General features: G+C 39.4%; 1 protein-coding gene across 1 annotated transcript in view; it reads right to left on the bottom strand.

Annotated features, from left to right (window-relative positions):
* loxl2b (lysyl oxidase-like 2b) overlaps positions 1-12736 on the bottom strand; it is a 41158-nt gene that overhangs the window by 17634 nt on the left and 10788 nt on the right. The window lies entirely within an intron of this gene.

Here is a 12736-nt window from a genome sequence, read left to right as displayed (position 1 = left end):
GAGGTGACAATTTTGTCACTTGCTGTCGACTAAAAATGGCATCACAGTTGCCAGGCCTCAGGTCATCCAATCACGCTCACCAGTTTTCTGAAGCTGAGCCGTGATTGGTTCTGAACCGAGACCTGGCAACTGTGATGCGATGGATAAAAATATGTGAATTTTGCTATTTAACTCATATTCCTCAAACACAATATTGACCAGAATGCCATGTTTAGACTAGTGGGGGCACATACAACAGATTGTGAAGAAAATTTGGGGTTGACTTCCTCTTTAAAAATGTACGTAGCTCACATTAACACTAAATAAGAAAGCTGAAGAACACGACTCTGGTGGGTCTCATCACCGGGGGCGATGAGACTCAGTACAGGTCGGAGGTTGACCTTCTGGCCACGTGGTGCAGGGACAACAACCTCCTGCTGAACGTCAACAAAACCATGGAGGTTGTTGTTGACTTCCGGAAGGGTCACACCCAACACCTGCCGCTGACCATCGACGGTGCAGTGGTGGAGAGAGTGAGCAGCACCAGATTCCTGGGGGTGCACATCAGTGAGGACCTCTCCCGGTCCACCAACACCGGATCACTGGCGAAGAAAGCTCAGCGCCGCCTGTACTTCCTGCGGAAACTCAGGCGAGCAAGTGCTCCTCCAACGGTCATGACTACATTCTACCGTGGCACCATTGAGAGTGTCCTCTCCAGTTGTATCGCTGTTTGGGGTGGTAGCTGCACTGAATACAACATGAAGGCCCTGCAGCGCATAGTGAACACGGCTGGTAAGATTATTGGTGCTTCACTCCCCTCCCTTAAGGACATTTACACCTCCCATCTCACCCGCAAGGCGACCACGATTGTGAGTGATGTGAGTCACCCCGCTCACTCTTTGTTTGTTCTTCTGCCCTCTGGGAAGAGGTACAGGAGCCTGCGCTCCTGCACCACCAGACTCACCAACAGCTTCATACTCCAGGCTGTTAGGATCCTGAACTCTCTCCCCCCTTCTGCGTAGCATCCTGTACTTTTGCGCTATATTCTGACTGTCTGCTGTATGCACATTTGCTCCATTTTTGTTCCTCTTATTTATTGTTGTTTATTTATTATTTATTCATCACTCTTTTTTATTCATTGTTTGTGCCTTCTTGTTTTTATTTTTTGTGTTGTTTACTTGTTTGTATATTGTGTACTATGTCTTGTCACCGTGGGATAGTAGGAACGTAATTTCGATCTCTTTGTGTGTCTTGGCATGTGAAGAAATTGACAATAAAGCAGACTTTGACTTTGACTACTAACAAAAATATTTGATGTGTTGCAAATTGCACGACTTTTGGGTCATTTGACTTTGAATGTTTTACTGGGATTTTTATAAAATATGGCAAAGAATAAAAAGGTCCAGAGAACAAGCTTGCAGACCCCTTTACTGTTTGCTTCTGTGAGGATGTATCATTTTGCTATCTCCCATAGCCCGAAGCAGCCACATTCTTGAGCTTGAGCCCAGCCTGCAATACGGAAATACAACGGGTTGGCTCAGCAGATATGCTCATGATTCCTCACCTCACATACATAATGCAGTAAATCAAATAATGAAGAAAGCATTTTCTAAACACTGCTTTTCCTCCAAGTCCAAGACAATTCCAGAAATTTGAGAACTACAAATCACCACTCTATCTGACCTCCGGTGGAGTATTTCCTGCCAAACCTAACTGCATTTGTCCAACAAAGTCTACAGTGCAAAGAAAATAAAGCTGTGCAAAATGAAGTATAATAAAAATAGCATGTGAACCTTAGATGTCTGTGTTTACTAAACACACAATAAGATACAAGAGTCATTTACAAGAGTCATTTGGAGACATTTTCATGACCCATGACACCATAGATGCTTAAAATTTAAGCTAAAATGACACAAAAAAAAAAACAGGCAGCTAAAATGCATCGATAACAATGATGCCAAACCTCACATTGGTCCTCATTCAGTAATGGATGCGTAGAAATGTTTGTTCACTGTGCACAAGTTGAGAACATACACAAAAGTACTATGGTGAGTGTGGCCTTTTGTCTGGGTTTACCAAACACACAATATGATACAAGAGTCAGTTGTAGACATTTTCATGACCCAAGACACTATGGCTGCTTGAAATTTAAGCTAAGATATTTTTTAAAAAAAACAGGCAGGTAAAATGCATCTCTTAAAGAGGTAAACATCTCTGCCAAACCTTACATTGGTCCTCATTCAGAATGCATTGAGATTTCTAATTTTTTAGAGCTTCATAAATATCACTAAACATATTATGATTACAGTCTTCTTATTAAAATGTGATGTGCTAGAGAAAAAAAACGAGGGCAATTTGGAAATAAGACCAAAAAATGCATTCATAAAAGTTTATTTGCCAGGAAACGTAAGTGATTCGAAAGCTTGTCTGGTTACTGGTCGGAATTCAGTCCACAGAAAAGGCGCACCTTATTAAAAGGCGCATCTTCGGTTTTTGAGAAAATTAAAGGCTTAAACTAGTAAGTGTGCCGTATGATGGAGAAATACAGTGCAAATGAATGGACATTGTCTTCATACAGTACAAACAAACTTACATGAAAAGATACTACCAGCCATTTTCAACTTCGTCTTTAGGTTAGTGCTTTACTCCTGGACAATGTAGTAAATGCTTGCCCTCATCCACTCCATTTAATTTGTCTTTATTCCTTTCCAGTCTGGAAATCAGGCGCTCACGTGATGTCCCACCCCTAAAGTATGAGCCATTTAGTTTCACAAAAAAAAAAAAAAAAGATTACAAACATGTGTGTCTTGTTTTGCTCCCGCACTCTCCTGGGAGGTTGGCCTTTCCTGTGTCTTGTTTCGAGGGAAAAGCACAGATGGAAAAGCCATTTGTGGGATGACAAGTAAAGGAGAGGTGAAGTTGATCTTGTGCAATATAATATAGCAGTGCAAAGCTACACACCAAACAGTTGTGAAGAAACTCCATAGTTGAGAAGAAAATCAAAGGAAGCAAGCCAACAGCCCCTTTTTGATCCCTCGTAAAGTTCAGGATCACATGTAAGCTGACGAGCAAAATGCGAGAAATACCCTGGACTGTCCCTCACAAGGGAAAAGAGGCATAGCATATTGACTTGAATATAATTAAGTGAATTCGCATATGTACATATAAATAATAAGACCACAGACTTGCACTAACAGTAGGTCTGTGACTGGAAAAAATTACTTGACTGAATGCTTTCCAGCTCATCTAAGCAGCAAGCACCACAGATTTGACAGTTTGCGGGGGATGAGATAACCACCACATGAATGACTACTTTTGACTATAAATACCGAAATAAGTAGTGACTTATATTTATTTAATCGGTAGTGACTTACTTATTTATTTATTTATTTAATTAATTTACTTATATCTATTTATGTTTTGCAGTGAAGACAATTTTGCCACAAATGGTAACGATCCAGACTACTAAATTTGACAGAATAAACTACACGTCATGAACATTTTTAAAGGTTTTTAAAATAAATCCACACAGCCCTCAAACACTTAAAAAATTGTCTGTCAGATGACAGTCACCATGAAACCAGTACTGAAGATAGAGCAACACTGTAATCATACTCACAAATAGGTAGTGCAACACTGAAAAATGTTTTTAGCTATTCTTTCAACGTGTAAAACTCAAGTCGTGCTCTGCCTTTCTAACATCGAGCAGTTATATACCCAATCACAAATTGATAATAATAATAATAATAATAATAATAATAATAATAATAATAATAATAATAATAATAATAATAATGGAAGGAGTGGTATGGAAGATGAATGAATGACTGTAATAATAACATTAAAACCCTTGACAGCAGATAGACCTTATTATTTTTGGGAGGTGTTTCCAACAAATTGCACTTTCCATTTTTACTGGTCCATATCACGTTAATCTGCTTCTAAGTAGAAATTGTTATCACGGTGACAGATAGTGAATACTATCTCACAGTCCTCATTCTCCGGGAAACTATGTTTTTCATTTTAGTTCCATGTGTCAAAAATAGTGAAGTGAAGAGGCTATCTTATCGCATTTCAATCTCGCAGAGTCAATTTACTGTACAGGGAAGACAATATTTTGTTGGTTCTATTTTTATATTACAGAACACAGCATAGCTCTTAGTAAGTAGACTACTGTAGTTTTATAGGAATGTGAAGCTATAGTTTGTGTCATCATGTTTCAGTCACTGCCATCCACTGCTGGCTTTGAAACAACAATTTGGGTTAAAAATGGACCAACCCAGGAAATCTTTTAACCCAGCAGTTTTAAGGGTGTATGTACAGGATATAAATATTCTTACGTGCATGCCACAGTAAGGCAGCAACCCAATATATTAACCGTAAAACATTTTAGAGGTTTCTCAACTTTTTGACCATGATGTGCTTACAGTACATTCCTCTTGTGCAGCAGATGAACATGTGCCAGCAAAAACAGCACACGTCTTATGAACACGTGTTTCTAATAGAGGCCTTCAACAGCTTTCAAAAGCAACAGAAATCACATCACATGCAGGGGAAAGATGCCATGCTGGTAAGGTAAAGCCTCCAACAGAAATGCCTTTTGTTAAGTTACTCTATATTGTAAATGGGTCGATCAATTTATGTCAATACTGTATATTATAAGAATAGCAAATTATTTTGAGGAGGAAAAAACATTTGTACCTTCATATTGTATTTATGTATTATGTGTCTACAATGGATGCACTACAAAACAACAGTTATACAGTTCCAAAATGGCCCAGTTTGCGACGCCCCATTTAAAAACCTCATTTGTTCGCAAAGTGGAAACAGATGTTTCCCCAATGCTTTGACAAAGTGAACTAGAAAATTGAAACGATGGAAGTTGTTCATGTATGTAACATACGAAGCTTCAGCAATAATTCCTACATGAAATAATTTTGCAGTATTTCTTATCTCATATTGTTGAACATTGTTGTCAGTCTCGCGATGTATTATCATTTATTGTTGTCTAGGACCTCGATTTGCTTTTGCTTCAACAAAAGCTTTCTTCATGGGGTACCAACAGAAAAACATAAAGCTTAAACGGCGTTCTTATATTTACAGTGCCTTAAACCTCATACATAGTATTGGTTCACTGTAAAATCACAAATGATGCCAGAGATGGTAAGTGGATATAAGAAAATATATACCGTAATTTTCGGACTAAAAGTCGCTCCGGAATATAGGTTGCATTATCCATAAAATATACAATAACGTGAAAAAACATATAAGTCGCTCTGGAGTATAAGTCACATTTTGGGGGGAAATTTATTTGACAAAATCCAACACCAAGAACAGACATGAACGAGCAACAACAGGCTAAACGATAGGTATGCTAACGTGACATAAACACAAACGAAGAGCTGAGAACGAGCCTGACGTAACATTCAGAGTTATTAAAAAAACTATTACATAAATAACACGTTTATAAAACCATCTGTGTCACTCCAATTCATTAAATCCATCGATCGTTCTTTGTCAACGCTGACGGCGCTTGCACTTCAAAATATTCCACAGGGCCATATAACAATATATAAATTAGATATCAAATAACTATTATACAAGCAATAATATTATCAAACCATCTGTGCACTCTAAATCATTAAATCCATCGATCAAATTCCTCGTCCTTTGTCAACAATGCCGCGCGCGCGCCCTGACCTTGTCGTTATTCCACAGATCTAGGATATAACTATGTCAAAAGTCAAAGTCAGCTTTATTGTCAATTTCTCCACATGCCAAAGAAACACGAAGAAACCGAAATTTCGTTCCCCCCTATCCCACGGTGACAAGACATGGCCCACAACAGACAAACAAGTAAACAAGTATAACAACAGCGTGCTGAATAAATAATGAATAAATAACACAGTAAATAAATAAATAAATAAGAGGAGCAAAAAAAGGAGCAAGTGCGCGTACAGCAGACATTCCAGAAAAAGCGCAACAGTGCCGCACGCTACGCAGAAGGGGGTAGCGAGTTCAGGGTCCTAACAGCCTGGAGAAAGAAGCTGTTGGCGAGTCTGGTGGTGCGGGAGCGCAGGCTCCTGTACCTCTTCCCAGAGGGCAGAAGGTCAAACAAAGAGTGAGCCGGGTGACTCACATCTCTCGCAATCGAGGTTACCTTGCGGGCGAGATGGGAGGTGTAAATGTCCTTCAGGGAGGGGAGCGAAGCACCAATAATCCTACCAGCCGTATTCACTATGCGCTACGGCTGATGTTGTAGCATTAACAAAGTACAAGGAAAGGAAGGTTTGGTAAACGGCTCTTTATTTAACAAAACAAACTTCTAGGCGTGTGGTGGCGCGGACTTCTAGCCACGGAGGTGGAAGTGAGATCCATAGAATAGGACCGGGCGTGCGCAAAAGCCATGTCCAAGCCCCATTCACCGTCCCCGGAGAGCCACCCGGCCGAGCCCCGACCCACGACTACCATCCACGGAGGTGAAAGAGAGCTCTGTAGAGTAGGACCGGGCACGCGTAAAAGCCATGTCCGAGCCCCATCCACCGTCCCCGGACAGCCACCCAGCCGAGCGCCGGCCCCCGACTTCTATCCACGGAGGTGAAAGAGAGCTCCGTAGAGTAGGACTGGGCGTGCGTAAAAGCCATAATAGTTTTTCAAACCTTCTGTGTCACTCCAAATCCTTAAATTCTTCAAACTCTTTGTCCTCCGTGTCACTGAGAAACAAAGCCGCTAATGATGCCGGTAGTACGTGGGCCCCTTCGTCATCTTCGTCATCCCGTAATCAATCTTTGTCCTTTTTGTAAACAGCCGCTGCGCCACGCCGCGCTGCGCTGCTGACGTCACTTGAAATTCAAATTACAGTAATCCCTTGCAACATCGCAGTTCGTTTATCGCGGTTTCACAAAAATTCACATATAAATCGCTCCTCATTATAAGTCGCCCCCCCCCACCCAAACTATGAAAAAAAAAAATGCAACTTATAGTCCGAAAATTACGGTAGTTGATATATATTTCTATATCCATACCTACACACCTACATACAGTATGTACATACCAACACTCACATGCCACGAAATGTAATACTGGCATAATGAATGGAAAAGGGAAATTGAGAGAAATCAAAAGTGATGAAATTGGCCAGAGTTCACCTTTAATGTCAATAAGTAATGTTTTGAGCCACAAAGGGCAGTACAAGCTAGTTTGAGTTAAGTGTCCTTTTAAATTCTTTTTGAAAATGACTTTTGTACTTGTATTTTAATTTTGTTGTCCATCAGTTGTACAATGACAATGAAGTCATTTTATTCTATTTGATTTTTCTACATAATAATAATAATAATAATAATAATAATAATAATAATAATAATAATAATAATCAATACTGCGGTTTCTTTCTGAATAAAACACATCTGAATAAAGTAAGATGGCAGGAATATTCCTTTCAACGGGAAGCCATAAGGGATTTCGAGGCATTTCTAAAATATGTGTGTATTTAAAAAAATCGCGAGCTAACCTGGCAGCCTTATTGTGAACCATTTATGGTTTTTACACTTTGTTATTTGAAGCAGATGACCAAATTACTGGGCAGTATTCAAGGTGTGACAAGATGTTTAATGGCACATTGGAACATTTCCTAGTTACAGAAATACTTCTCCCCATTTTGGCCACAATATAATTTATTTAGAGCTCACTTATGTGACTTCCCAGCAAGTGTTAAACTGAATTGCTATGAATCATTTATCATTTATTTGCATATTTGAAAAATCCTTTTGGCTTTATTTAATACTAATGCAAAACTAATGCGGGAGTTGGGAATTTCCTTGAGGAACCCCGTATTGCATCTCCTTGTCTCGACTCCAATGCTTTCTATTCCTTGCGGCGTTTCAGAGAAGATCGCAACGTAGCCGTCTGGTTCAGTGAATTAGGCATTAGCAGCTGACAATTTAGTTTCAATATGTTGACCTGAATGCTAAAAACATGATTTTTGCATCTTGAAAGATTGATGCCTTGACTCAAAATAAAAAGCATGATATCATTTACATAAACTGCCCCATGTGAGATTTAGACATGCTGAACCAACCAGTTGTCAATTTAAGAAAAAAGTGACTACCCACATTAAATCTGTATGAAGATGGTCATTTCTGAAACCTTTTTTGTAAAGATAATAACCATGTACAAATCCACAATTACTGTGCAATGATGAAAGCTGACAAAAGCATTTTACCATTTTACAGTTCAACGCGGACATACTGTATTTGGAAGTTTACAGGGAGTAAAGTGAAATTTATGTTCTCAGAAGTGGGGGGGTGACCTAAGAGAGGAAAATGTGAGTTGCACAAGAGGTGACTCAGTGTAATTTTCTTACAAAGTGTATGTGCATGAGAGGAGTTCGGGGATGAGAAATGCTGCAGCCAAACAACATAAACTATCAATTCAAATGTGTTGACTCTTGTTATTTCTCAAACTTTTTTTTTCTGTTCTTATAAAATGCAAAGCTTTCGTCAGGAACAGAAGCAGCACAGGACCTGACAAACTGGCACTTAGTTAAGATTTATATTTCTTGTCCGTTAACAAAAACATTTTTCAGAAATGATGGTTGAATATATTCTTAAATAAATCAGAAATATATAGAGCCAATGCTAACCCTCACAAATACTGTACGACTCATTACTCATTAGTGTTTGATCAACAAATTAAGTCTGTATTTTGTCTCGCAGGGTCTTTGCAATTATTGTGATTGAGTGCCTCATTGTCAAGTTTTGTCCTCCTGCAAGCAGCTGCAACAGATCCTGGGGTTTGCAAACTTTTACAGGAAGTTCATTCAAGACTACAGCCAGGTCACTGCACGCTACAAGCAACTCCCTTCTACTATCTTTCTATTTCCATCAAGCCCAGAAACTGATTCTGCCTTTAAATGCCTTAAATAACTGTTCAACCGCTGCCCCAGTCCTCATCCAACTTGATCATTTCCCCAACGTCGAGGTGGACGCTTCTAATTCAGATATTAACTAAACAGGCAAAAGAGCAATTTTACCACATGCTGTTGACTGAAAATGACATCACAGTTGCCAGGTCTCAGGAGACAACCAATCACAGCTCACCGGTTTTCTGAGGCTTCACATGTGACAGCGTGTGTGAGTGTGTGTGTGAGTGTATGTGTGCGTGTGCGTGTGTGTTTAGTTGTCCAACACATCAGTTGCCCTTCCTTATGAAATGTGTAGTCTCAGGACATACTGTTTTTGTTCGCGTTCATATTTTTAGACTACCGTAATTTCCGGACTATAAGTCGCGGTTTTTTTCATAGTTTGGGTGGGGGGGGCGACTTATACTCAGGAGCGACTTATATATGTTTTTTTTTTCACAAATTTTTACTTAATCATTAAGACATCACTTACAAGTATAGTTGACCACTTCCCATGTTATTTTTAGTATAGTTGATCACTTCACATGCTTTTATTTCTTTATCTTGAACATATTCAAAACATAAAAAAATAGAGAAAACAACAAATAAAGCAATTAACACTTTAAAGCACCATATCCAAGTCCACTGTCTGCTGTATGTACACTTGCTCCATTTTTGCTCCTCTTATATTTATTATTATTATTTATTATTATTTGTTTATTTATCATTTATTCAATACTCTTATTTATTCATTGTTAGTGCCTTCTTGTTTTTTTTTGTGTTGCTTGTATGCATATGTGTACTATCTCACTGAGGGATAGTGGAAATGTAATTTCAATCTCTTTGTGTGTCTTAGTATATAAAAAAATATATCGACGATAAAGCAGACTTTGACTTTGATAAAACAACCAAAAAAAATTATATTTTCAGACGAAACTGGATGAGGGCGCTCTAAATTTTACCGTTGGCCGTGACTCATCAACTGGGTGGGCTTAAGAAAAATGGCACCAAAAAGAAACTCATATTTTGCAGGTTACAAACTTCAAGTTGTAAAATATGCAGCTGAAAACAGTAATCGAGCAGCAGAAAGAAAGTTTGGAGAACCGTGATGTACCAATTCATTACTATTTCAAGTGACGTCAGTAGCGCGGCGCGCCGGTTGTTTACATACAAACGTGCCCACACAAGGACTACCGGCATCATTAGCGGTGATCATTTCTAAGTGACACGGAGGACAAAGAGTTTGAAGGAATTAAGGATTTGGAGTGACATAGAAGGTTTGAAAAACTATTATGGCTTTTACGCACGCCCGGTCTCTACTGAGTCGGGGGCCGACGCTCGGCCGAGTGGCTGTCCACGAACGGTGCGCGGGGCTCGGACATGGCCATTATGCACGCCCGGTCTGTCTGGAAGTCCACGCCGCCACACGCTTGGAAGTTTGTTTTGTTTAATAAAGAGCCGTTTACCAAACCTACGTCTATCCTTGTACTTTGTTAACGCTACAATATAGTTATATAGTAGATCTGTGGAATAAAGACGAGGCTGACGTCAGGGCGCACGCGCGGCGATGTTGACAAAGGACGAGGAATTTGATCGATGGATTTAATGGAATTAAAGTGCACGGATGGTTTGATAATATTATTGGCTTGTATTATAGTTATTTAAAATATAGTTTATCTATCGTTATATGAGCCTGTGGAATATTTTGAAGCGCAAGCGCCCTCAGCCGTGCGCACCCATTGTTGACAAAGAACGATCGATGGATTTAATGAATTGGAGTGACACCGATGGTTTTATAAACATGTTATTCATGTAATAGTTGTCCTTAATCACTCTATATGTTACGTCAGGCCCGTTCTCAGCTCTTTGTTTGTGTTTGTCACGTTAGCATACCTATCGTTTAGCCTGTTGTTGCTATTTAATGAATTGGAGTGACACCGATGGTTTTATAAACATGTTATTCATGTAATAGTTGTCCTTAATCACTCTAAATGTTACGTCAGGCCCGTTCTCAGCTCTTTGTTTGAGTTTGTCACGTTAGCATACCTATCGTTTAGCCTGTTGTTGCTATTTAATGAATTGGAGTGACACTGATGGTTTTATAAACATGTTATTCATGTAATAGTTGTCCTTAATCACTCTATATGTTACGTCAGGCCCGTTCTCAGCTCTTTGTTTGTGTTTGTCACGTTAGCATACCTATCGTTTAGCCTGTTGTTGCTATTTAATGAATTGGAGTGACACCGATGGTTTTATAAACATGTTATTCATGTAATAGTTGTCCTTAATCACTCTAAATGTTACGTCAGGCCCGTTCTCAGCTCTTTGTTTGAGTTTGTCACGTTAGCATACCTATCGTTTAGCCTGTTGTTGCTATTTAATGAATTGGAGTGACACTGATGGTTTTATAAACATGTTATTCATGTAATAGTTGTCCTTAATCACTCTATATGTTACGTCAGGCCCGTTCTCAGCTCTTTGTTTGTGTTTGTCACGTTAGCATACCTATCGTTTAGCCTGTTGTTGCTATCGTTTAGCCTGTTGTTGCTCGTTCATGACTGTTTTTGGTGTGGGATTTTGTCGAATAGATTGCCCCCAAAATGCGACTTATACTCCGGAGCGACTTATATATGTTTTTTTTCACTTTTTGGGGCATTTTATGGCTGGTGCGACTTATACTCCGGAGCGACTTATAGTCCGGAAAATACGGTAAATGAAATTGTGTCCTCAGGCTGCATAAAAGTGGGAACTGCCAACCATTTCATAAACTTCGGAATTTCTACATGTTGAAGATGTTGAAAAATAGAATGGAATGTATGCTCATGAATGCAGTTCAGACCTCAGAGAATTCCCAGTGGCCGATTCAATTATAATGGTGAAGCAGCAATGCAAACACACAGACAGAAAACCAAATATTTCATAGAGTGAGGCTCAGTAAACTCACGGTGTCAATTGTGCACTGCTCAGCTTACTGTGACAATCAAGTCAAATATACTCCACTGGAAACCTCTGTATCGTGGCATAATAGCCAATTCTAACAAATGTTCAAGATTCAACACCTACTATTTAATTTCAAAAGTGTAACATAGTGAAGAACTTACAAAGGAGAATCTGACCGCATTAGTAAAAGGTCAGCAACACATGCATGCAAGGATTCATGTTTCACCTCCCTCTTAGCTCATTGGCTGGATATTTCCTTTGTGTGTGAATTGCTTGCTGGACATCGAATTGAGGTTAGCGCCACCTAAAAAGGCGGTGGCTCCCCTACATGCTCTTGGAGCACAGTAATCATCCAATCAAACAAAACCTCCAACTATATGTAATCATTACCACTATTACACATCAGAGTGTCTTTGGGTGTGTCACCAGGATACCGCTTCCAGATAATGCAGTGTGCATACGGTGTGGCATGGGGTCCAGATGTTTTTTAGAATGGAAACGCTGAATCAGACTTTCACCACACGGCTTGACATCAGACATCTAGAGCTTTTTTAAAGCATTACATCAACTTCTGCGCATTTCAGATACCATAGACGCATTTACACATGCAATTGACAAAGAAAGACACATCCCACTTCCACAAACAAATTATAACAGTCCAAGAGGGAACAACACAATAATAGCATTAACATGAGAAGCCCACAATTTGGTCCTTGCTCACTTAGCTAGGCGCTGCAGTGTTCTCAGAACATTGGAATGTGCATTCAAGAGACATGCACGGAAAGCTAATAACTGAGTTTGAAAGTAATTTCATGTTAATTGTCCAGTCTAGAAATCAGCAGGATCTGAAAACATCCAGCCTGCCAGCCAACTCTGACAATTATAAGTGCTGGTACCTAAAACAAACAAACCAGTTAA

Source organism: Syngnathus scovelli, chromosome 3 (genome assembly GCF_024217435.2).
Source record: "Syngnathus scovelli strain Florida chromosome 3, RoL_Ssco_1.2, whole genome shotgun sequence".
In the NCBI taxonomy this organism is placed as follows: domain Eukaryota; kingdom Metazoa; phylum Chordata; class Actinopteri; order Syngnathiformes; family Syngnathidae; genus Syngnathus; species Syngnathus scovelli.
This window is presented reverse-complemented; position numbering and strand designations above follow the sequence as displayed.